At 47.8% G+C, this 24,262-nt stretch overlaps 1 protein-coding gene and 1 non-coding gene across 17 annotated transcripts in view; both read left to right on the forward strand.

Moving 5' to 3' along the window:
• The window catches only part of RNFT2 (ring finger protein, transmembrane 2), a 131,091-nt gene that overhangs the window by 42,434 nt on the left and 64,395 nt on the right, over positions 1-24,262 (forward strand). The gene's annotated exons all lie outside the window — the stretch shown is intronic.
• LOC114671123 (U6 spliceosomal RNA) lies at positions 2,479-2,582 on the forward strand. The gene has a single exon (XR_003721019.1). It is a non-coding gene; the product is annotated as a U6 spliceosomal RNA (small nuclear RNA).

Raw genomic sequence — 24,262 nt, forward strand, 5'->3', positions numbered from 1 at the left:
TTCACCTGAGAGAGGGAAAAAAAAGCATGTTAGCATGCTCTGGGTCCTGCTTCTCCCAGGGAAGGAGAGCCCTAATAGGTTTTGACTATTTGTGGCTTCCAGGAGCTAATTTTATAGAGGGGACTGAGGCTCGGAAGGAAAGATCTCCATGATTGATTAGTGATGTCTGCCACAGACCCTGGAGTGGGTGGTGAGGACAATGATGCTTTGCAGTGTATCACAGAGAAAGGCCTCCAGGCAGGTGTTGGAATGAAGAGGCCTTGGGGAGTAGACTTTGGAGTTCAGAGGACTGAGCAGGGCTCAGACAAGGTATCACCTATAGGACATAGCGATTGCCAGTGGCTCTGTAAGGTGACCCAAAGGGAATGTGGACTGAAGCAGATGGACTAAAGAATGTTTAAAGTCTCCTGCTTTCCATTATGTAAAAACAGCCATCTTTCAAGTTCAGAAAGCTGAGACATGTCCCAGGCATTGCTTGACAGCAGAGCAGCTTGGAAGTGACCATCGATCTTGAGTGGCAACTAACCCAACCCATGACCCCAATCTTTGGGCCCGTTTTGGTCCTCCCACCTTTCATGTCCACTCCCTTCCTCCACTGTGTGATTTAACACGGTGGTCCCCAACCTTTTTAGCACCAGGAACTGGTTTCATGGAAGACAGGTTTTCCACGGATCAGGGTGGGGATGGTTTTGGGATGAAACTGTTCCACCTCAGATCATCAGGCACTGGATTCTCGTAAGGAGCATGCAACCTAGATCATCCCTCGCATGTGCAGTTCACGATAGGGTTCGCACTCCCAGGAGAATCGACTGCTGCAGCTGATCTGATGGGAGGTGGAGCTCGGGTGGTAATGCTTGATCACCCACTGCTCACCTCCTGCTGTGCGCCTGGTTCTTAACAGGCCACAGTCTAGTACCAGTCATCAGCCCCGGGATTGGGGACCCCTGATTTATCTAGTTGAGCCAAAATCCTAGGCTGCTGAGGTTTTCTTAGACGAAGCCACAGCTCTGGTACCCAAAAGGCAGTGCTAGGAAATGCAAAATGGCATAAAGACAAAAAAAAAAAAAGAAATGTGGAGAAGAAAGGCCAGAGGGGAAACAACAGGCCTAGGAAAGTCCTCAGATGCCTCCCGTTTACCCTCCCCAAGACCATGATGACCAGGACCTTTTGCCCACTGAGCTCGTGCAGGGTTCCAGGTCAGCACCACGCACTTGACACTGGAAAGCAGCATGGCCTGATGGCTATGCCCATGGACTCTGGCATCAGACACATCTGTGTTCAGATCCCAGCCATGCGCCTCTCCAGCTGTGTGACTTTGGGCAGGTGACAAAAACCTAGTTTCCTCATCTGTCAACTGAGAATAACAATAGCACCTTCCTCCAAAGTACTCCGTTTGTAAGAACTATTGGTTGTGGGAAATACAGAGTGCTTTGCTCCACACTCTGCACATGGTAATTGCTCAATGAGTGATTCACAATCCCTGTGTTGTCTAATCTTCATGACTGCCAGCTCTGCACTGATTAGCTGTGCAATCTTGTTTGAATGACTTAGCCTCAGTGCCCTCATCTGTAAAATGGGGTAATAGTTTTTCAGCTAAATGACTTCCTCTGATCGTTTCAGCTACACTCTCCATCTTTCTCACCCTGCTGTCTGCCCAGGGGGCTGACCTGCATGAACTATGGGCTCCTGTGCCCATCAGCTTCCAGTTGGGTTCAGCCGATGGAGAGAGAGGCAGAGGTATTTACTCCCCCAGCATGTTAGTCTCCTGTGGCTGCTGTGACAAATTGCTACAAACTTAGCAGTTTAAAGCAACATTAATTTATTATCGTTCTGGAGGTTAGGAGTCCAAAATGGGTTTTACTGGGGCAAAAATGAAGGTGTTGGCAGGGCTGTGTTCTTCCTCCATCTTCCAAATCAGTGATGTCAGGTTGAGCGTTCTCTCCTCTCTCCTCTCTCCTCTCTCCCTCCATGCCACACCTCTGCCTTCATTGTTGCATCTCCTGATTCTTACCCTCCTGCCTTCCTCTTATAAGGACCCTGTGATGACACTGGCCCTACCCAAATAATCTAGGCTCATCTCCCATCCTTAATCACATCAGCAAAGTCTCTTTTGCCACATAAGGTAGCATTCACAGGTTCTAGGGATTAAGGTGTGGACATCAGCTGGGCGCGTTGACTCACGCCTGTAATCCTAGCACTTTGGGGGGAAGAGGTGGGCGGATTGCCTGAGCTCAGGAGTTCAAAACCAGCCTGGGCAACATGGCAAAACCCGGTCTCTACTAAATATACAAAAAAAAATTAGCTGGGTGTGGCAGCATGCACCTGTAGTCCTAGTTATTCGGGAGGCTGAGGCAGGAGAATTGCTTAAACCCAGGAGGCAAAGGTTGCAGTGAGCCGAGATCGCACCACTGCACTCCAGCCTGAGCAACAAAGCGAGACTCCATCTCCAAAGAAAAAAAAAAACAAGATGTGGACATCATGCCCACTTCAGCAGCACATATGCTAAAATTGGAATGACACAGAGATTAGCATGGCCCCTATGCAAGGATGACACACAAATTCATGAAGCATGCTATATTTTTTTTTAAATCAAAAAAAAAATAGGGCCGAGTGTGGTGGCTCAATGGCTTACACCTATAATCCCAGCACTTTCGGAGGCTGAGTCAGGAAGATCACTTGAGGCCAGGAGTTTGAGACCAGCCTGGGCAAGACCAACCTGCTGGCGAAACCCCGTCTCTACTAAAAATTTTAAAAATTAGCTTAGTGTGGTGACACATGCCTGCCGTCCCAGCTATTTGGGAGCCCAAGGTGGGAGGATCGCTTGAAGCCAGGAGTTCCAGACTGCAGTGAACCATGATCATGCCACTGCACTCCAGCCTGGGCAACAGAGTGAGATTCTGTCTCTTAAAAAAAAAAAAAAAAAAAAAAAAAGTAAATAAAAATAAAATAATTTTCTAAAAGATATGGACATTTTTGGGTGGGCGCAGCATTCCGCTCCCTGCCACACCTGGTTTCCTCCCTCCCGGGTTACCATGGGTGAGTGATATTCCTCGTACTTCACACCCAGTAACCCACTGAATCTCTACAACATCCCTGGGAAGCGGGCACTGTTATTCCTACCACCCGCTTTCTCACATGTCGAAAATAAGTCTGAACACACAGTTCTTATCACAGGCAGCTCCTCCAGACAGCTTTCTATCTAGGTCTGGTGACTGTGCCCTCCCTCTACCCTTCTGGACTAGACCACCTCTTGTTGGTTTCCACAAACCCTGCCCACACCTTTGTAAATAGCACAGGTATTAAACTCTTCAGTTACCTGATTTTAGTATGCCAGGACCCTACTCACTCTACCATGAGACTTCCCTCATGGCGTCAATGGAGTTTATGAATATTTAGGGCTGGCCTGGCTCATTGTAAGTGTTCAATACATGTTGGCTACCAGGGTGATGCTTTTAAATCACTGCTATGCCCCTCTTTCCTCCTACTACTGCTACTAGCACCCTACCCTTCAGGATATACACACTTATCCTCATTTTACAGACAAAGACATTGAGGACCAGAGATCCCCTGATAGACACTTGTCAGAACCAGGATTTGAACTCATGTCTGCCTTATGTCAATCCCAAGGGTCTCTCCCAGCTGTCTGACCTCTGAGAATCCTAGCCAGGATTGTTTCCATAGGCTTTGTGTGCCCCTACACTGGCTTCGTGTTCTTGGGCTGGGAACCCCAGGGGGAAGCTTCTGGTTGGCCCCCTCCTTGAAACATCTGCTCCGGCCTCACTCCCTTGTTAGATATGACAGGTCTGGCCAGTGAAAGTCTGAGAGCTACACTGCCAGCTTCCTGGGTACCACATACATTGACCAGGAATGGGCTGCAGCCATCAGCTGCCTCGTCAAGGTGGACCAGCTCCTGCAACGGCATAGGTTGCAGCCACCTGCAGGCACAAGGCACATCATCCTCACTTGAGCAGTAACACCCCTCCCTGCGCCCAGCTACAGCCAAGCTCTGACCCCAGGAACCCAGGATGAGGAGGAGCCTGGACTGAAGCCAGTATTGAGAAATGGCAATGTCTTCCACTTTTCCTTAGCACCTGTCAGCTGCTGGGAAATTGTTGGCTCTCCACAGCCAGCCAGGTCAGACAGAGGGGCAGTACAGGCAGAGCCCACAGAGTGGCCTGTGCTAAGTGACACTTGAGAACAGATTGTCACCAATGGATCATTTTTCTGCCTGTTCTAATTAGGACCAGGAATAACAACTGTAATAGCAAACTCTTAGAGGCCGCTTAACTGTGTACTGGCCTCTGTCCCAAGTACTTTACATGTACAAACTCATTGAGTCATGACCACATCCCTGTGAACAGGATCCTGTTATTACTGCCATCCCATTTTCACAGATGTAGAAACTACAGGCCGGGCATGGTGGCTCACACCTGTAATCCCAGCACTTTGGGAGGCCGAGGCAGGCAGATCACGAGGTCAGGAGATCGAGACCATCTGGCTAACACACAGTGAAACCCCATCTCTACTAAAAAAAATACAAAAAAATTAGCCGGGCGTGGTGGCGGGCACCTGTAGTCCCAGCTACTTGAGAGGCTGAGGCAGGAGAATCGCTTGAATCAGGGAGGCGGAGCTTGCAGTGAGATGACATCACACCGCTACACTCCAGCCTGGGCGACAGAGCGAAACTGGAAGAAAAAAAAAAAGAAAGAAAGAAACTACAGCACAGAGAGGTTCAGTGACTTGCGCAAGGCCACACAGCTAGAAGCTGAAGAGTAAAGTCAGACTACCAGGCAGTCAGGCCCCTGAGTCTGAGCTTTTAGTCTCTCTGCTGTGGTCAGAACAGAGGTGCTGTCCAGTTACTGCAAAGAGTGGGATATTGTACAGATTCACTTCTATAAGTAGACTGAGAGCTGAGAGTGCAAAGCTAGACCAAGGCTTCCTAGCATTCTCCCTGGCTGTCACTGCAGCTCACGATCTGTGGTCTGCAGCATGCACTGCATGTGTCCTGTCCTCTTACAATTCCCCAGTTCAGCTCCTGGGAAAAGGTCTGACTGGCCCAGGTCATTTTGTGTGCCAGCTATTTCATAGGTCAGCAGCTGGCCAATGAATGGGTGCACATGGTCACGTGCCTACCCCTTGTCCAATCAGCTGTTGCCAAGGGGGAGGCAGTGTCAGCTGGTATGAAAAAACATGGCTGCCTTTCAGATGGGGCCTGGGTTGAGCCAGGCAAAGCAATGAGTCATAGTAGACCCATTTTCAAGAAGGAACTCAGGATCTTCCCCAGAGCCTGGGCCTCTTCTCATTGTTCTAGATCTCAGAGTATAGCACTTCCCTCCACCCCACATTGTTTACATCAATAACCTGGAAAGGACCTCTGACTCTTCCTCTCTCTTCCTTGCTTCTTCCAGTCAGCAACCAAGTTCTGTTCATTTTACCTCCTCAATGACGTGGGAGCCCATCCTCCTTCTATATCTCCACCGTCACCACCCTAGTGCTCACCACCATGAGACCAAAGTAGTCTCCCTCTGTGTGTCCACTCCAACCCCCTCCACTTCATTCTTTTCCCTGCCAGCAGAGCAGGATTCTAAAAGAAAATTAATCTGATTATCCATCCTCTCCTATCACTTCCCCTCACCTCCGCCCAACTTAAACCCTCCAGGGACTGCCCTTGTGCTCAGGACAAAGACCAAGCTCCACAGGCGCGGCTACAAAGCCTACCCAGGCTGCCTCTGCCCCTGCCACCAGCATCACGCCCTGCCACTCCTTGGCTCCCCCTCTGTTTCTTCCCTCTGCCCTCCTCCCTCCTGTCTCGGCCTCTTTCGCATGCCCTTCAGACCCCCAGAGATGCTCCTTCTCCAATGGATCCTTGAGGCTTCAGTTCAAAAGTCTCTTTTATATCACCCTAAGTACTGTTCTTTCATAGCATTTCTGATTACCTACTTGTGTGTGTGTGTGGCGGGGGGGGGGTTGTTTGTTTTGTTTCGTTTCGTTTGAGACAAGGTCTTGCTCTGTTTCCCAGGCTGGAGTACAGAGGCGCAATCACAGTTCACTGCAGCCTCAACCTCCCGGGCTCAAGCGATCCTCCCAGCTCAGCCTCCTGAGTAGCTGGGACTGCTCAGTGCACCACCACACCTGGCTAATTTTTTTGTTCTTCTTGGGGGTGGAGTCTCACTTTGTTGCCCAGGCTAGTCTTGAACTGGGCTCAAGTGATTTTCCTGCTTCAGCCTCCCAAAGTACTTGCGTGATTATTACATTCGTTCCTGCCTCCTCACTATTTGAAAAGTCTGTTTGGCCCACCAGTGTATCTGTAAGACCCGACCCAGCATTGGGCACTGGGCAGAGCTCTGTAAATGGCGAGTAAGTGAAATGGCAGAGAAACTGAAGTTAGCTCCATCCTGCCCTGTGCCTTCTGGTTTATTTTCAGCAGGTGAAAATAAAACAGGAAAGCCAGGCATTGTGGCTCACGCCTGTAATCCCAGCACTTTGGGAGGCCAAGATGGGTGGATTGCTTGAGCTCGCAAGTTCAAGACAAACCTGGGCAGCACAGTGAAATCCCGTCTCTACAAAAAATACAAAAAATATTGGCCGAGTGTGGTGTACATGACTGTGGTCCCAGCTACTCAGGAGGCTGAGGTGGGAGGATCGCTTGAGCCCAGGAGGCAGAGGGTGCAGTGAGCTGAGATTGTGCCACTGCACTCCAGCCTGGGCGACAGAGCCAGCCTCTCAGTATTCTTCTGACGTAGGTGCTAGTTACTTTTATCAATGGTTGAGGAAATGGGGGTTACGAGATCAGGTAGTTCTTTTTGTTGTTGTTGTTGAGATAGAGTTTCACTCTTGTCCCCCAGACCGGAGTGCAATGGCGCGACCTCTGCTCACTGTAACCTGCGCCTCCCAGGTTCAAGGGATTCTCCTGCCTCAGCCTCCCAAGTAGCTGGGATTACAGACACGTGCCACCACACCCTGGTAATTTTTGTATTTTTAGTTTCACCATGTTGGCCAGGCTGGTCTTGAACTCCTGACCTCAGGTGATCCACTCACCTCAGCCTCCCAAAGTGCTGGGATTACAGCCATGAGCCACCACACCCAGCCCAGATCAGGTAGTTCTTATAATCACGCAGCTGCTCGGTGGTGGGGTCAGGATGACAGCGCAGGTCTTTACAACTTCAAGACTCCAGCTCTACCTCACCACCCTAGTGCTCTACCTCAAAGGAGTGGGTTTGGGACAAGATAAGGAAGGCACTTGAGGCTGACTCATCACCTGGTGCCTTCTGGGTTCTGTCTAGATTCTTTCTCACAGTCCAACTCTTCCAAGGCTCTCAATACCCCTGTGAGATACAACTCACTGTCACCTCTTTCTGGATGAAAAACTGTTAGTTTCCTGTGGTTGCAGTAACAAAATACCAGAAAATTGGTGGCTTGAAATAAGGGAAAGCGTTGTTCTCTCACAGTTCTGGAAGCCAGAAATCCAAAATCAGTGTCACTGAGCCAAAATCAAGGTGTCAGCGGGGCTGCATTCCCTCCAGAGGCTCAAGGGGAGAATCTGATCCTTGCCTCTTCGGGCTCCTGGTGGCTCCTGGTGTCCTTGGCTTGTGGCTGTGTCACTCTAGTCTCTGCCCCCATAGCCACATGGTCTTCTCCTCTTCTGTGAATGATGCCTGTCTCTGCCTCTCTCTTATAAGGATACATGTAACGGTATTTTGGGCCCAGCTGGATAAGGCAGGGCAACCTCCCCATGCCTATATCCTTAATCACATCTGCAAAGACATGATTATTTTCTAAATAATGTCACATTCACAGCTTCCAGGTATCCTTGAGTGGCCATTATTTCCTTTACTATACTGAGGCTGAAAGAGAGGTGAGATAATTTGTCCAAAAAACACCCGGTTGCTCAGTTATAGGATCAAAATGAAAACTCAAGTCTTCCAACTCCCAAGCCCGTGGCTACTTCTGAGAACCAGGACACCATCTGCCAGATCGGCCAGGTGCTGGAGGGCCTGGGCCATTCCTAACCTGCAATTTTACAGCTGTGGTGCCTTGAGCAAGTCGCTTAATGTGAGCATTTTCCTCCTGCAGAAAATTGAGATATTAACAGTAGCGTTCTTTAGATACTGCAAAGGTAAAAAGACTTGGCAGGGCACAGTGGCTCACACCTGTAATCCCTGCTTTGGGAGGCCAAAGTGAGAGGGTTGCTTGAGGTCAGGAGTTTGAGAGTAGCCTGGGCAACACAGCAAGACGCCACCTTTATAACAAAAATAAAAATAAAAATCAATTAGCTGGGCATGGTGGCATGCGCCTGTAATCCCAGCCACTTGAGAAGCTGAAGTGGGAGGATCACTTGAGCCCAGGAGTTGAGGTTGCAGTGAGCCATGATCACGTCACTACACTCAGCCTGGGCAATAGAGGGAGATGTTGTCTCTCTAAAAACAACAACAAACAAACAAACAAAACAGAAAAGAAAAAAGATATAATGTGTGTATGAAGAGTTATCACCTAGAGAGGAGGCAGGTAAGGCTTTGTGGACCATCACGGGTCCCACCCCCTGTCTGGCATACTTACTCATCCCTCTCCCTCTTTCACTCCCTTACTCTGTTTTTCATGCTCCAGACAGACCCTACCTCTTTTGCTTCTCTTTTTTTTTTTTTTTTGAGATGGAGTTTCACTCTTCTTGCCCAGGCTGGAGTGCAATGGCACAATCTCGGCTCACTACAACCTCCGCCTCCCGGGTTCAAGTGATTCTCCTGCCTCAGCCTCCGGAGAAGCTGGGATTACAGGCATGCGCCACCACACCTGGCTAATTTTGTATTTTTAGTAGAGACGGTGTTTCTCCATGTTGGTCAGGCTGGTCTCGAACTCCCGACCTCAGGTGATCCGCCTGCCTTGGCCTCCCAAAGTGCTGGGATCACAGGCGTGAGCCACTGCGCCTAGCCTCTTTTGCTTCTTTATGCTCATTAACTCGCCCCATTCTGCAGCATCCCTATGTGGTAGATGCTGTTCTTATCCCATTTTCCAGATAAGAAAATTGAGGCACTGAGACATTGAGAAACAAACCTACAATCTTCTAGAGTGGGCTGCTTTCTCCCCTGTCTCTCACCTGCACCTACTGATTCATCTGCCTCAAAAAGCCTTCCCTCAGTCTTGTGTCTTGATAACTCCTGTTCTCTCTGCAGATCACTGCCTCTTAGAAACCTTCCCTGCCTCTTCAGGCTAGGGATGGTTCTCCCACGAGGACTCCTACAGCACCCTATACTTCCCCTATTCTAGCACCCACCACTCTGACTGTAATTGTTCATTTAAATGTCTGCCTTCTCTGCTTAATTGTAACCTCTGTGACAGCAGGAAATGAATGCATCCAGTTTGTTTGTTGATGGATCACCAGTATCTGCTGTGTATTCAGAAGCGTTCATTGTATGTATGTAAGTATGTATACATGTGTGTTTGAGTGGGTAGATGGACAGGTGAATGGATATATAGGTAGGTAGATAGATGAATTAGATGACCATCTGGGAAGTTTGGTGGATGGATGGATAGGTGGATGGATGGATAGATGGATGGATGGATGGGAGGAGAGTGGATGGATGAATGGGTGGGTGGATGGATAAATGGGAGGAGAGGGATGGATGGATGGATGGATGGATGGATGGATAAATGGGAGGAGAGTAGATGGATGGATGGATGGGTGGATGGGTAAATGGGAGGAGAGTAGATGGATGGATAGATGGGTAAATGGGAGGAGAGTGGGTGGATGGATGGGTAAATGGAAGGAGAGTGGATGGGTGGATGGGTAAATGGGAGGAGAGTGAGTAGATGGACAGATGGGTGGATGGGTAAATGGTAGGAGAGTGATGGGTGGATGGATGGTGGATGGATGGATGGGAGGAGAGTGGATGGATGGATGGTGGATGGATGGGTGGATGGATGGATGAATGGATGGATGGATGGATGGATAAATGGGAGGAGAGTAGATGGATGGGTGGATGGGTAAATGGGAGGAGAGTGGATGGATGGGTAAATGGAAGGAGAGTGGATGGGTGGATGGGTAAATGGGAGGAGAGTGAGTAGATGGACAGATGGGTGGATGGGTAAATGGTAGGAGAGTGATGGGTGGATGGATGGTGGATGGATGGATGGGAGGAGAGTGGATGGATGGTGGATGGATGGGTGGATGGATGGATGAATGGATGGATGGATGGATGGATGGATAAATGGGAGGAGAGTAGATGGATGGGTGGATGGGTAAATGGGAGGAGAGTGGATGGATGGGTAAATGGAAGGAGAGTAGATGGGTGGATGGGTAAATGGGAGGAGAATGAGTGGATGGATAGATGGGTGGATGGGTAAATGATAGGAGAGTGATGGGTGGATAGATGGTGGATGGATGAATGGGAGGAGAGTGGATGGATGGATGGTGGGTGGATGGATGGATAGATGAATGGATAAATGCAAGTAGGGTGGATGGATAGATAGTCTAATCTGTTGTAATAACTCACTACCTCCTCTTACAGCAACAGCGAGAGCTTGGATTTCATTTTCAGCTCAGTTCAAACCTCTTACATTTGGTAGGTGTCAAAACACTTCTTTCACGAAGACACAAAAACCTATAAGCAAAGTAGTACTCACTTCCCTGTGCTAGAAAAGACCATATAGGGCCTTTGAAAGAAATCTGGCAGCCACACTTATAATAATAAACATGGCTAAATATTGCTGAGCATTTATTATGAGGCAGTGTGTTAAGCAAAGCCATTTGTTCAAGAAAGATTTACTGAACGCCAGCTACATGCTCCACTCTGTTCTAAACTCTGAGGATACATCAGTGAACCTGTAAATAGAAACCCCTGTATTCCTGGAGTTTATATCCTCCTAAAGACATTGTCTCAGTTGATCTTAACAGTCCCAGGAGGGTAGATGCTTTTGATATCTCTTTTCACAGAGAGGAAACTGAGTTAAATAACTTGCAAAGGAGTGCAAGCCTTGCAGTAACAACACAGATAACAGCGGGAACAGCCAGTGTGGGGCCAGCCTTTCACGTGGGCAGGCAGGGCTCTAATTCATTTCCATCTGACGTCAGCCTCGTGAGGGAAATACTGTTGTCTTGACTTTTGTTTTCTTATTGAGATACAATTCACGTAACATAAAATTCACCATCAGGCTGGGCGCAGTGGCTCATTGGGAGGCCAAGTTGGGCGGATCTGTTGAGCCCAGGAGTTCAACACCAGCTTGGGCAATATGGCAAAACCCGGTCTCTACCAAAATACAAAGATTTAGCCGAGCATGGTGGCACTCACCTGTAGTCCCAGCTACTCGGGAGGCTGAAGTGGGACCATCACTTAAGCCTATAAGGTTAATTCTGCTGCAGTGAGCCCTGATGGCAGCACTGCACTCCAGTCTAGGCAACAGAGGGAGACCCTGTCTCAAAAAAATAAAATAATAAAAATAAACCATTAATCATTTTAGAGTATGCCATTCAGTGGCGTTTAGTACATTCACAGTGTTGTACAACCACCACCTCTGTCTAGTTCCAAGACATTCTCACCACCCCAGAAGGAAACCTTGTCCCCGCTAAGCAGTCACATTCCTTTCCCGCTTCCCGCAAGCTCCTGGCAACCGCCAGTCTGCTTTTCATCTGTATGGATTTGCCTCTGCTGGACATTTTGTATAAGTGGAATAATACACTATGCGGTCTTTTGTGTCTGGCTTCTCTCATGCCATGCTATGTTTTCGAGGTTCATCCATGTCGTAGCATGTATCAGCACTTCATTTCTTCTTTTTCTTTTTTGAGACAGAGTCTCACTGTGTTGCCCAGGCTTTAGTGGACTGTCATGATCTTGGCTTACTGCAACCTCTGCCTCCTGGGTTCAAGCAATTCTCCTGCCTCAGCCCCCCCGAAGTAGTTGGGATTACAGGCGGGCGCCACCAGGCCTGGCTAATGTTTGTATCTTAGACAGACGGGGTTTTGCCATGTTGGCCAGCCTGGTATCAAACTCCTGACCTCAGGTGATCCGCCCACCTCGGCCTCCCACAGTGCTGGGATTATAGGCGTGAGCCACCACGCCTGGCTTTCATTCCTTCTTATGGCTAAACAATATTCCATTGTGTGGATAGACTACAATTTGTTTAGCCGTTCCTCTGTCAATGGACATCTAGGCTGTTTTCGCTTTTTGGCTGTTGTGAATAGTGCTGCTATGCGCTTTTGTAGACGAGTATCTGTTTGAATGCAGTTTTTGCGTTAAATACCTAGGCGTGGAATTATGGGTCGTGCTGTAATCCTCTGTTGAACTCTTTGAGGAACTGTCAGACTTTCCCACAGTGCCTGTACCATTTCACGTGCCCAGTGGAAGAAAATGAAAACAGCGAGAGGCTAAGGAAGTAGCCCAAAGCCACATAGCTTACAAGTGGCTACGTGGAGATTTGAACTCAGGCAGTCCTCCTGCTCTGGAACTGCTACCCTGAGTTATCAGACCTCAGTCCTTCCCGTGTATGTTCCCTGAATTCATTTGGAAAATTTTCTTTTTTGTTTTTTGAGACAGAGTTTCTGTCACTCAAGTTGGAGTTCAGTGGCACAATTTCGACTCACAGCAACCTCCACCTCCTGGGTTCATGCAATTCTCCTGACTCAGCCTCCTGAGTAGCTCGGATTACAGCCATGCACCACCACGCGTGGCTAATTTTTGTATTTTTAGTAGAGACGGGGTTTCTCCATGTTGGCCAGGCTGGTCTTGAACTCCTGACGTCAGGTGATCCGCCCACCTCGGCCTCCCAAAATGCTGGGATTACAGGCATGAGCCACTGCACCCAGCCTAGGAAATTTCTGAGAATTAATCTTGGAGAAAAGTCCTCCTAAACCATTCATATAAAAGTCCCCCAAGTCCAGGCCAGAGCTACCTCACTTCCTTACTTCCTTCTCCTTGAAACGGACACTGCTGGGGCCGAGGAGGCGGGGATGGACCCAGCGCCCCTTTCTTGCGCCTCCGAGTTGTGGGTGACAGTTATTAATGCCTCCCTGGCAACTGTCCAGCTCCCTTTTTCTGATGATGATTATTTTATTCGGCGAGATTAATGTGCCAGGTCAGCGCGTAATCTAGCCTGTAGAAAGTGATGTGAATGGTCTTCCCCAAGATAAATTGCAGGCTTGGAAAAGGTTCACAGCCTTCCCTTGCCTGTCTGAGTGCTCTCCCGAATCCTCATCAATCCTTGTCTGGGGAGAAGAAAAGGATGGGTCTTCATCTGCAGCTGGGGTGGGGATGCGGGCAGAAGACACATTTGTCAGAGACCCCTAATGGCTCACGGCACAGATGCTCTTTCCCGGGCCTCCACACCATCCACTGAGAGGGTGCGTTGGTTTTCATATTATAATTATTATATTGCAAGTGCTTTTGGTATTTGGGTCAATTGATGGCCCTGACGTGTGAGGCTGGGTGAGCCACCTTGTCTGGGGACTTTGGGAATCTCTCCATTTTCTGCCTTTTCTTAATCATCCTGCTGCCAATGCCAATGCCAATTCCCACGTGCCTTGCAACGCTGGAGGGTCTGTCAGGAATCCTCACGCCTGGGCCTTCTAGGAGAACTGGGCTTCCTGGCCAGCCAAGATGGGTTAAAGATGGCATCGACTGGTCTTCAACCTCAGCCCCAAAACCATCACACTGGCCGAGTGTCTTGAGCTGCCGCTTGTTGTTACACATTCAGATAGCTTTTTTTTTTTTTTTTTTTTTTTTTGAGGCAGGGTCTCGTTGCTGTTGTCCAGGCTGGAGTGCAGTGGCATGATCTCAGCTTACTGCAGCTTTGACCTCCTGGACTCCAGTGACCCTCCCACCTCAGCACCCCACATGCCACCATGCCCAGCTAATTTTAAATTTTTTGTAGAGACAGGGTCTCACTATCTTGCCCCAGGCTGGTCTCGAACTCCTGGGCTCAAGTGCTCCTCCCACCTCAGCCTCCCAGAGTGCTGGGATTACAGGCATGAGTCACTGTGCCTGGTCCAGAAAACTTCCATATAACTCATATGTGTTGCACTTGCCTGGCCTGGCTCTTACTCCACCTCTCTGACATCATCACCCATGACTCTGTCTGTTGCTCACTCAGGACCAGCCGTGCTGGTGACTTCTTGGTGCCTCCAAAGCACCCAGCACCTTCCTCTCAGGCTTTTGCTCTTGCTGTTCCCTCTGCTGGGAGCAGTTTTTTCCTGGATGTTCCCCTGGCTGTCTCCTTCCCATCACCTGGATCTTGACTCCAATGATACCACCTCTGGAAAGTCCTTCCTAACCACCCCACTGAGAGATGGTATTCCACCATCATTTTATATCTTTCCTAGTGTGTACCAGTATCTGAAACAATCAGATTGTTTGTCTTTATTTATTTTCTGTCCTTTCCCCACTAGAATGTGAACTCACGTGAGCAAAGACCCCTAGCTTGCTCTTGACTCTCAGGGAGTATACCACTGTGGGCTGAATTCAGAGCTTCGCTGGGCGCTGTGGCTCACGCCTGTAATCCCAGCACTTTGGTAGCCTGAGGTGGGAGGATCACTTGAGCCTAGGAGTTCAAAACCAGCCTGGCAACATAGTGAGACCCTGTCTCTACAAAAAACTAAAAACTTATCCAAGCATGGTATCGGGCACCTGTAGTCCCAGCTACTCAGGAGGCTGAGGTGGGAGGATCGCTTGAACCTGGGAGGCAGAGGCAGAGGCTACAGTGAGCCGAGATTGTGCCACTGTACTCCAGCCTGGGTGACAGAGCAAGACTTTGTCTCAAAAAACAAAAAAAAAAAAAAAAAAAAGAAAATGAATTCCCCTCAGCCCAAGATCCCAGAGCTATGCTGTCTAATATAGTAGCTAAAAGAAAACACAACCACGCCTGCTTCTTTCCCACCACATAGCGTTCTCCTCAGCCACTGCCCCTGTCTCACCAATTCCACTGATGTTATTCAGGGCCTATTTGCTTACAGGGGCAATGCTAAATCCCGAGAATATAAAAATGACTAAGACATCATCATAACCTTTGTCCACTTACTTGATTCTCTGTGAATGAAACTTGGTTTTATACTAACCTAGCCTAAACCTAGGTAAGAAGGTAAATCCTCTGTCCCAGAGACATACAGAGAAACATATCATATACTCCTACTTCTATAATACTAATACTAATTATTAAACATTTGACGTGTTCACATTTTATGAAAATGAAGGCCAGGCACAGTGGCTCACGCCTGTAATCCCAGCATTTTGGGAGGCCGAGGCAGGCGGATCACCTGAGATCAGGAGTTTGACACCAGCCTGGCCAACGTGGCGAAACCCCATCTCTACCAAAAAAATACAAAAATTAGCCGGGCATGGTGGCATGTGCCTGTAATCCCAGCTACTCCAGAGGCTGAGGCAGGAGTATCACTTGAATCTGGGAGGCAGAGGTCGCAGTGAGCCGAGGTTGCGCCACTGCACTCCAGCCTGGGCGACAGAGTGAGACTCCATCTCCAAAAAAAAAAGAAGAAGAAAGAAAAAAGAAAATGAATTCTCCTTAGCCCAAGATCCCAGAGCTATGTTGTCTAATATAGTAGTTGCAGGCCACATGTGGCTCTCTAACTTTAAATTAATTACGTTTAAAATTGAGTTCCTCAGTCGCACCAACCACATTTCAAGGGCTCAAATGCAGAAATGGTTCATGGCTACTGGGGTGGATAATGCAGAGGTAGAATATTTCCATCCGTGCAGAAAGCATTGTTCTAGAATGTTCTTAGGACAGAATTTAATTCAGCTTCCCAAAAGTACAGGTAGCAGATGGAGAAACACAAAAGCAGGCCCTTCCCTAAGAACTCTCTACAAGTCCCATGTGCAGGAGACAGCACTGTAGAGTAGAAAGAACACAGCTGGAGTTAACAAAACTGAGTTCAAATCCTGACTTCCTGACTTATTCCCCAGGTAACCTTGACCACTCTTTTGAAGCTCCCAGCTTCTTCATCTCTCCAGTGGTCATTTATTTTTCTTTTTGAGACAGAGTCTCACTGTCACCCAGGCTGGAGTGCAGTGGTGCAATTCCAGCTCACTGAAACCTCTGCCTCCTGGGTTCAAGTGATTCTCCTGCCTCAGCCTCCTAAGTAGTTGATATTACAGGCACCTGCCACCACACCCAGCTAATTTTTGTATTTTTAGTAGAGAAGGGTTTTCACCGTGTTGGCCAGGCTGGTCTTGAACTCCTGACCTCAAGTGATCCACCCGCCTCAGCCTCCCAAAGTGCTGGGATTAAAGGTGTGAGCCACCATGCCCAGCCTCTCTAGTGGTCATTTCTGTCTCTTTAAGGTTATCGTAAGGTGCAAGGTCAGGTACCTCGTTGCTGGGTGGTTACTAGGATTGGTTATATCAGAAACAAGGAAAGGCTTAGCTGACCTGATTTCTCTGAATAACACAGCATTTACCAACTTGCCATCTTTTCCATAAGGATAGGGAGGAGGAAGCCCTTCCATATCCTAAATCATCTTAACTAAGTTCTAGCTCAGTAGGCTCAGCCAAATCCCTGGACAAGAGGTTCCAGTAGGGTGAAATTCCATGAACTCTCAATGCTATTGGTTTTTCTCTAAGCACAGGGGAAGGGGAGGGAAGGTGGACAAAAATAAAAAAGGTGGTTTTCTCTGACATGAGAGCCAAGATGATTCATGGGGCTTTCGGTGCCATTAAAATCCCTACGTTTTCCGGGCCCTGAACCCAGCATTTTTGCTCTCACAGTGGTTTCCTATTGATGGAGGCTTCTTCACTCCTGGAAGTCACGCCTTCCCCTCTCCCCTCCTTCCCTTCTCCCAATCAGACATCTGTCTATGCTGGGGCAGTTCTGAGTATTCTAGGCCTCAGCTGTGGTTTTGGCTGCATAACATTCTGTGTGTAAAGACACAGTGCCCCATCCTGGAATAAGAACTTCTAGAAGAGCCAGCCACACTTGTTCCAACCACCCACACATGGGGGCTGGAAGAAGTTTAAGTAGTGATTTCCAACTAGGGGAATGTGATAATTTCTGGAGTCATTTTTGGTTGCCACCATTGGAGGGTGTGTGCTATTGGTATTTAGTGGACAGAGACCAGGGGTGCTGCTGAATATTCTACAGTGCACAGGACAGTCCCCTACTGCAACCCAGAATTATCCAGCCCTAAATGTCAGTAGTGCTGAAGTTGAGAAACTCTGGGTTAAATGTGTGCCTAATGGCCCTGGGTCAGCCCCCCAAATGTTATGGACTCAACTGTGCCCCCCGAAATGCATGTGTCGGAGTCCAAACCCCAGGACCTCAGAATTTGGCTATATTGGGAAATAGGATCTATAAAGACAGCCAGGCTTTGTGGGTCACTCCTGTAATCCCAGCACTTTGGGAGGCCGACGAAGGTGGATCACTTGAGGTCGGAAGTTCGAGACCAGCCCTGGCCAACATGGTGAAACCCTGTCTCTACTAAAAATACAAAAATTAGCCAGGCTTGGTGGCATGTGCCTGTAATCCCAGTACTTGGGAGGCTGAGGCAGGAGAATCACTTGAACCCGGGTGGTGGAGGTTGCAGCTGAAATGATGCCACTGCACTCCAGCCTGTCTCCAAAAAAAAAAAAAGAAGTCATTAAGTTAGAATGAGGTCACTAGTAATGCAGGGCAGGCAAGCCCCAAAGAGGGGCTTAGACTGTGAGGGTTCTTGGCTTTGCACAAGAAAGAATTCAAGGGCGAGCCAGTGGTAGGGTAGAAGAAGGTAGCTTTACTGACGAGGCGTTACAGCTCAGGCAGCGTTGCAGCACTGTGACTGCTCCTGCAGAGCAGGGCTGCCCCGTAGGCAGACAGCAGCACCTCAGGGCAGTTTTGCAGCCATATTCGTACCTACTTTTAATTACATGTAGATTAAGGAGCAGTTTATGCAGAAGTTTCCAGGGAAGGGCTAGTCACTTCTGGGTCGTTGGGTGATGGTCACGGAAAGCGGTGGTAACGCCTGGGTGTTGCCATGGCAATGGTAAACTAACGTGGCATACTGGTGGGCATGGCTATGGAAAGCCGCTTCCACCCTGTCCCTGTTCTAGCTAGCTCTCAATTTGGCCCCATATCTGAGCCCCACCTCTGGAGTCAAGTCCCACCTCCTACCTCACTAGGATGGGCCCTGGTCCAATAGGACTGGTGTCCTTGTAAGAAGAGGAGATTGGGACACCGATAGGCACAGAGGAAAGATCATGTGAGGACACAGAGAAAATGACCACTCACAAGCCAAGGAGAGAGAGGCCTGAGAAACAGAATGAGACTCTGTCAAAAAAAAAAAAGAAGCAGCAGCAGCAGCAAATACATGTGTATGTTTTTTTTACTCACCTTTATATATTCAAATAGTAAGGTAACATTCTATGTACAGCTCCCACCTTGCTTTTATTATCCATCTATCTTAGAGATTGTTCTGGATAAATACACAGAGAAAACACAGCACTGTGGTTAAATGCATGGACCCTGGAGCCAAATTGCCTGTGTTCAAATCCTGTTTGAGAAACCCTTTGCCATTTACCAGCTTTGGGACCTTAATAAGGCAGTTTGCATCTCTTGCATTCATTTTCTCATCTGTAAAATGGGATCATAATAGTACCTATCTACATTATGCTTTTTTTTATTTTTTATTTTTTTGAGAGAGTCTCTGTCACCCATGTTGGAGTACAGTGGCGTGATCTCAGCTCACTGCAACCTCAGCCTCCCAGGCTGAAGTGATTCTCCTGCCTCAGCCTCCTGAATCTGGGACCACAGATGTGTGCCACCATGCCCAGCTAATTTTTCATATATTTCTTTTTTTGGTAGAGATGGGGTTTCACCATGTTGCCCAGGCTGGGCTCGAACTCCCAAGCTCAAGTGATCTATGTGCCTCGGCCTCTGAGTGCGGATTTCAGACATGAGCCACTGTGCCCAGTCCAATCACAATAGTACCTATGTGTATTAGTTTTCATTTACTGCCTAACAAATGACCACTGACTTAGCAGCTTAGAAAACACTCATTTATTAGTTCACAGTTCTGTAGGTCAGCAGCCCAGGTCAGCTTGATTGAGTTTTCTACAAAGGGTCTCACAAGGCTGAAACCAAGGTGTTGGCCAGGCTGGGCACTTATCTGGAGTTTCTGGAGACAAGTCTACTTCCAGGCTTATTAAGGTTGTTGGCAGAATCAGTTCTGTGTGGTTGTAGGACCTGAGGTCCCCCATCCTTGCCGGCTGCCAACCAGGTCACTCTCGGCTCCTAGAAGCCACGCTCTAAGTCTTGTACACAGTTGCCACCATCTTCAAGCCAAAAGCAGAGTGCAGTTCTTGCGTTTGACATTTCTCTGACTTCCTTTTCCCCCAGCCCAAGAAAACTCTGCTTTTAAAGGGCTTAGGTGATTAAATTAGACTCACTGGGACAGCCTGCTAACCAATTAAAGGGTAACTGATTAGTAACCTCAATTATATCTCCAAAATCCCTTTTATTGTGTAGCTTATAATATGATCTAGATGTGATATTTCATTACCTTCATAGTCCTGGGCATTAAGATGGGAAATTTTGCTGGGTGCCCACCACACTACCTCAGAGGGTTGTTGTGAAAATGCAATTGCACATCTCCTAGTATGCAATATATGCAAGTTAGCTGTGTTTTTTTAAGAGCAAGGATTTTTTAAAGGGATTCCTTAGCTGGGCACAATGGCTCATGCCTGTAATCCCTTTTTTTGGTAGAGACAGAGTTTCACCATGGGAGGCCGATGTGGGCAGATCACCTGAGGTCACCTCGTCTCTACTAAAAATATGTACCTGTCCCTTGGAACTTACAGTCCAGTGATGAAAATGGTGGCCTGGATAATTAGGGGTAGTGTGGTGATACTGTTTGGATGTTCGTCCCCTCCAAATCTCATGTTAAAATGTGATTCCCCAATGTTGGAGGTGGCGCCTAGTAGGAGGTGTTTGGGTCACGGGGATGAATCTCATGTGAATGGCAGGGTACCCTCCCCAAGGTAACGAGTGAGTTCTTGCTCTATTAGTTCATGCACGATCTGACTGTTTAAAAGAGCCTGGCATCTCTTTTGCTTGCTCTCTCAACATGTGACACGCCTGCTCCCCCTTTACCTTCCGCCATGAGTAAAAGCTTCCTGAAGCTTCACCAGAGGCTGAGCAAATGCAGGTGCTGTGCTTCCCCTACAGTCTGCAGAACCGTGAGCCAAAATAAACCTCTTTTCTTTACAAATCACCTAGTCTCGGCCAGGCATGATGGCTCACGCCTGTAATCCCAGCACATTGGGAGGCCAGGGCAGGCAGATCATTTGAGGTCAGGAGTTTGAGACCAGCCTGATCAACATGGTGAAGCTCTGTCTCTACTAAAAATACAAAAAATTGGCCGGGCACAGTGGCTCACGCCTGTAATCCCAGCACTTTGGAAGGCTGAGGCAGGCAGATCACCTGAGGTCACGGGTTCAAGTCTAGCCTGGCCAGCATGATGAAACTTTGTCTCTACTATAAATACAAAAATCAGCCAGGCATGGTGGCAGGTGCCTGTAGTCCCAGCTACTCAGGCGGCTGAGGCAGGAGAATTGCTTGAACCCAGGAAGTGGGAGGTTGCAGTGAGCCGAGATAGTGCCACTGCCCTCCAGCTTGGATGACACAGCAAGACTCTGTCCCCCCCCCCCAAAAAAAAGGTTTAAAAATGCAAAAAATTAGCTGGCACCATAGTGCATGCCTGTAATCCCAGCTACTCAGGGGGCTGAGGCAAGAGAATTGCTTGAGCCCGGGAGGTAGAGGTTGCAGTGAGCTGAGATCATGCCACTGCATTCCAGCCCGGGCGACAGAGCAAGAGTCCATCTCAAAAAATAAAATAAAATAAAATACCATTTGACAGATAAAACAGAGGCTCAGGGAGGCTAACCAGTTTGTGAAGGGTCACTGTGCTGGAAGGTGACAAAGTAGGACTCAACTCAGCCTGACAGGGTGACAATAAGAATAACAGCTGATACGTCTAGGTTTCTCTTCTTGTTTGTGTATTTATCCACTGTGCAAAGTGCTTTATCTGCATGATTTCATTTGGTCTTCTCAGCAACACTCTAAGAAGGTAGGTGCTGTTACTGTTCCCATTCCACAGATGAGGAAACTGAGGGCCAGCAAGGGAATGCCACCCAGCAGTGAGCAGCAAAGCCAGGGGGTGCCCTGTCTGCCTGCAGCTGTTATTGAAGATGTCCCTTTTCTCATCATCAGGTTTTACTGGAACAGAAGAGAAAGCCAGTGAGATACTGATCATCAGCAATGTTAATATTACGTGATATTTAGTGGGCTTTATGCTTTTACAAAATGTACCTCCCTTTCTGTTGCCAGGAAGATTCTAGAGCATGTAGCAAGAGAAGCAACTAATTGTCTTTCTCTGCAGCCCTGTGGAATCGTTGAAAGAGCACATACTAAACCCTAAAATTAAACCTAGATTCAAATTCTAGCTCCTTCTGCCTCTGAGACCTTGATTAACCTCACTGAGCCCCAACGTCTCTGTCTTTAAAATGGGAATAGCAGGACTTAACTCATAACACTGTTGTGAGAATTAAATGAAATAATACAAGTCAAGTGCTGGCTAGTTAGTTAATTATTGTCATTCTGAGGAAGATAAGAGAGCATTAGCAGCCATCTGTTTATAATTTAAAGTGAGTAAGAAAGTTAGAATCTAGTCAAAGTCAGGATTAAGCAAAATACTATTTTTCAAACTATGTTTCTGGGCCCTTAGGGAGATGTTAATAGGCATTTTATTGGTTTGTTGGTTTTCTGGGTTTTTTGTTTTTTTGGTTTTTTTGTTTTTTTTTTTGAGACAGAGTCTCACTCTGTCTCCCAGGCTGGAGTGCAGTGGTGTGATCTTGGCTCACTACAACCTCCGCCGCCCAGGTTCAAGCGTTTCTCCTGCCTCAGCCTCCTGAGCAGCTGGGATTACAGGCACCTGCCACCATGCCCAGTTAATTTTTGTATTTGTAGCAGAGATGGAGTTTTGCCATGTTGGCCAGGCTGGTTTCGAACTCCTGACCTCGAGTGATCCACCTGCCTTGGCTTCCCAAAGTGGTGGCTTAAAGGCGTGAGCCACCGCACCCGGCCTAATAAGCATTTTATAAAAAGGTGTTCTATGGTTAAATAACTTTGGGAAATGCTGTGTACATTATCCCCTACTCACACACTCACATAGTAAAGGCTCTGAGAAGTCCCACAGTAAAGAAATTCATTTCACTTTGTTTTCTCTGACACATTCCCAACTTATTAAGCGTGGGACCGTTTTATTGAGGAGCACAGCATCTCAAAGACTCTAGTTCAGGAGTCGGCAAACTACAGGTGGGCCCACTGCTTGTTTTTGTACATAAAGTTCTGTTGGAAGCCCGCCATGCCCATTTATGTATGCGTTGTCTGTGACTTTCACTGTACTGTGGCAGAGTTGAGAAGTGATGACAGAGACTCTGTGGCCCACAAATCCGAAAATATTTACTGTCTGGTCCTTTAAAAAAAAGTCTGCTAACCCTGAAGTTAGTGTAAAGATGGGGGCAGACATTGGGAATGATGTGGCCACAAGACAAACAATGCCACCAGGAACTGGGAGAGGCAAAGAATGACTTTCTTTTCGCCAGTCTCCCAGCCAACACTTTGATTTGGGCCTAGGGAAACTAATTTTGGACCTCTGGCCTCCAGATCTGGGAGAAAATAAGTTTCCGTTATTTCAAGTCACTCAGCATGTGGCAGTTTCCTACAGGAGCCACAAGAAACTGATGAACAGGTGGGCCGGCGCAGTGGCTCATGCCTGTAATCCTAGCACTTTGGGAGGCCAAGCCAGGAGAATCACTTGAATCCGGGAATTTGAACCCAGCCTGGGTGGCATGGCGAAACTCTGTCTCTACAAAAAAAAAGAAATTAGCCTAGCACGGTAGCACATGCATGTAGACCCAGCTATTCAGGCGGCCGAGGTGGGAGAATCTCTTGAACCTGGGAGGCAGAGGTTGCAGTGAGCCAAGATCACACCACTGTACCCCAGCCTGGGCAACAAAGCAAGACTCTGTCTCAAAAAAAAAAAATCAAAAACAAATACACAGGTGTTTATGCCACTTGTATTTGTCAGAGAAGGAAGCTGGTCCATCTCGTGAGCGACATTCACAACAGCAGAGGAAACACCTGGTTTTGTTATGCTTATGCCAGCAGTGGAGGTTATAAAGTCCTCCGGGTGCAGCCGACACCACCTGCCACGGGGGTGATGTTTTACATTCTCCCTCCTCTCGTTCCAGTTGTCGTTAGTTGCCTGTATACATCTGATATTTTTCATATTTAGGTTATTTTTGAATATTTTAAAATTATAAAATATTTCAACTATACAGAAAATAATATATAATAGAGATCTCCACACCTACCATTGAGATTCAAAAGATGTGAACCTTTTCCATGCTCGCTTCAGATCTTCCTCTTTCCTTTTAGAGAAATAAAAGCCACTCCACTGCCCCCACTTACATCCGCTGAATTGTTTCCTGTCTGTATTAATTAGGGTATCCCAGGTGCTGCTGTCAACACCACCAAAGTCTCAAAGGTGTCACCCAACATTCTTTTCAGCTCATCAGAGTCCAGTGGAGGTTGGCCAAGGTGCTCTGCTCGGGGCAGTCATTTAGGGACCGTGGCTTCTTCCATGGAGTGAAATCACCATCCCGCAGGATGTTCTCCTAGGACCGTTTCTCAACTTGAGATGTACATAAAAGTCATCTGGAGAGCCTTGAGTAGCGGGGGGATGAGACGTCAGTCTGCACTGGAACCTCAACATCAGGGGGCCAACGAGGGAAGGGAAACTGGAGAATTACATGAAAGGTTTTTGGCCCAAGGTGGTGGCACAGATCACTTCCACCCACATTCTTCCCTTGGCTAGGACCCAGTCAGAAGGCCTCACCTAACAGCAGAGAATCTGGGAAACAGTTGTCTTGCTGAAAGCCTGGGGGAAGATAAAGTGGGACTTGGGGAACCCATGACAGTATCTCTGCCACATCCTTTGAAATGTGTATTCTTTCTCTCTCCTTCCCTTGAGGTTACCACTAGTTCCTTACTTTTACTACACGTGTTTATGTCCATAGACAAACTATGGTGTTGGTTTTGGTGCATATCAAATTAACATAGTTTATATTCTACATACATCCTTTTACAACTTGTGCTGTTACACAGTGTTGTGTTTTTGAGGTTTGTGTGTATTCTTGCTTCTCAAAGTGCAGTCCCTCGACCAGCAGATGAGCACCTGGCAGCTTGTTAGAAATGTAAAGCCTCAGATCCCACCCCAAACCCACTGATTCAGAAA

The sequence above is a fragment of the Macaca mulatta genome, chromosome 11, assembly GCF_049350105.2.
Source record: "Macaca mulatta isolate MMU2019108-1 chromosome 11, T2T-MMU8v2.0, whole genome shotgun sequence".
In the NCBI taxonomy this organism is placed as follows: Eukaryota; Metazoa; Chordata; class Mammalia; order Primates; family Cercopithecidae; genus Macaca; species Macaca mulatta.